This window comes from Euphorbia lathyris, chromosome 1 (assembly GCF_963576675.1).
Source record: "Euphorbia lathyris chromosome 1, ddEupLath1.1, whole genome shotgun sequence".
Classification (NCBI taxonomy): domain Eukaryota; kingdom Viridiplantae; phylum Streptophyta; class Magnoliopsida; order Malpighiales; family Euphorbiaceae; genus Euphorbia; species Euphorbia lathyris.
In genome coordinates, this window is record NC_088910.1 from 137,651,313 (window position 1) to 137,653,365 (window position 2,053).

The following is a 2,053-nucleotide window of genomic DNA, read 5'->3' on the forward strand; positions in this document are numbered from 1 at the left end:
AAACTTTATATCTATTTGTACCAAAATGCATAAAAATAAAAAATACAATCCATATCAATTAGCTAAACTCAAACTAAAAAAATGAGTGGATTTCAACATGTTCCGAATTAGAAAAATTAATCTAACTTCAATTAAAACAAAAATTGAGTTCATAAAAAGCCGAAAATCTAAATTTTAGTTAGAGTTAACAATCAAAACGATAACACCTAGGAACATATACTAAAAAAGAATGCAAATATACAAAATCTTTATTTTAGTCATTTTGAAAAATAAATAAATAAAAAAGAAAACATGGATAAGGTAGCGAGAGGTATGAAATCTGGATAACGACAGAAATGGAATTTCATCTCTGAAAGATGAAACTATAACAACAATTGTTTAATAAAAATAAAACAACAGCACAATTGAGAAAGCCAAAAATTGAGTTCATATAAAGCCGAAAATCTAAATTTTAGTTAAGAGTTAGCAGTCGAAACGATAACACCTAGCAACATATACTAAAAAAGAATACAAATTTACAAAATCTTTATTTTAGTCATTTTGAAAAAAAGACAAATAAAAAAGAAAACATGCATAAGGTAGCGAGAGGTATGGAATCTGGGTAACGACAGAAATGGAATTCCATCTCTGAAAAATGAAACTATAACAACTATTGTTTAATAAAAAGAAAACAACAACACAATTGAGAACAAAAATAACTACAACATATGAAAAAAAATCGAATAATTACCTTGAGAAACATAAGAATTTCTTGTAATTGTTGACACTTTTGTGTTTTCCGGTTTTAGTTGTTCATGCATCTTCTATTTCTGTCGGATTTCTTCAATTGAAGCTATCAGTTTGGAAAAAAAAGATAAATAAAAAAGAAAACATGGATAAGATAGGAGAGGTATAGAACCTGGGTAACAACAGAAATGAATCTGAAAGATGAAACTATAACAACTATTGTTTAATAAAAATAAAACACCAACATAATTGAGAACAAAATAACTACAACATATGAAAAAAATCGAATATTTACCTTTAGAAACATAATACTATCTATCGTGACTAATGAATATAATAGTGGAATACTATCTATCATGCTTTATATAGAAGTTTATTTGTGATTTTTGGATTTCCTTTGCTTTGTGTTTTTTCATCTTCTGTAACTTTTGCTTTCTTTTATTATTTTAATTAATAGGCTAATAATTATTTAATATATTATAAATATAATTTTTCTATTTTTAATTAATTAAATATTTATTTTTAATTAATTAAATATTTTTAATCTGATTTTTTACTACGTTGACAACTCATCAAAAAGACCTTTAAAACACTTCTTCTCATTTCTCTCTGCTTCCGTAATTATATATAGTATAGATATTGTAAAATTTTAAATATGAAATGAGAAAAAATTTAGAATATTAGAATTTCAGAAATGAAAAATTTTAGAGGATTAAAGAGAAAAATAATGCGTTTTGAACGGATAAAGAAAAAAAAGACGATTTTATATTAAATATGAGTTGAACCAATTAACGCTTGTATATATGTATTTACAAAGTGGAACATTAGCTTATTAAACTCATTGGGTCCATAGCTCAGTGGTAGAGTATTTGACTGCAGATCAAGAGGTCACCGGTTCGAACCCGGTTGGGCCCTTTTTTGTGATTTTTTCACAGAGATTCTCATTCCCATTTTCACTATGCCTTGTGATTATGACCTTATTTTTATGATTTTTTATGGAGATTCCCGTCCCTTTTTGTGTCGTATAATTTAGAGGATTAAGAAAAATAATGAAGCGAAGAGTGCCCTGCCCGCACATACTCCTATTAGTGTGATTTTACTAAACAAGCAAGAAAAGCCCTTTACTAATAGAATAGAAGGTAAGGTCGGCTTTCGAGCTGTAGCTTTACAACGAGAGCTTTTATAGTCATACTTACTTAGTTAAAGTTAAAGGAGAGCAGAAACAAAGGGGAAAAACCCAATATATTGTCAACAGTTGGTGTGCTTTCTTTCTTATCACCTCTTCCTTTGGTACCAGATTCACTCTCAGCGTTGCCTAATCCGAGAC

At 28.0% G+C, this 2,053-nt stretch overlaps 1 non-coding gene across 1 annotated transcript; it reads left to right on the plus strand.

The window, feature by feature from the left end:
• Nucleotides 1–1,569: 1,569 nt before the first annotated feature.
• On the plus strand, nucleotides 1,570–1,641 carry TRNAC-GCA (transfer RNA cysteine (anticodon GCA)). The gene has a single exon. It is a non-coding gene; the product is annotated as a tRNA-Cys (tRNA).
• The last annotated feature ends 412 nt before the right edge of the window (nucleotides 1,642–2,053 follow it).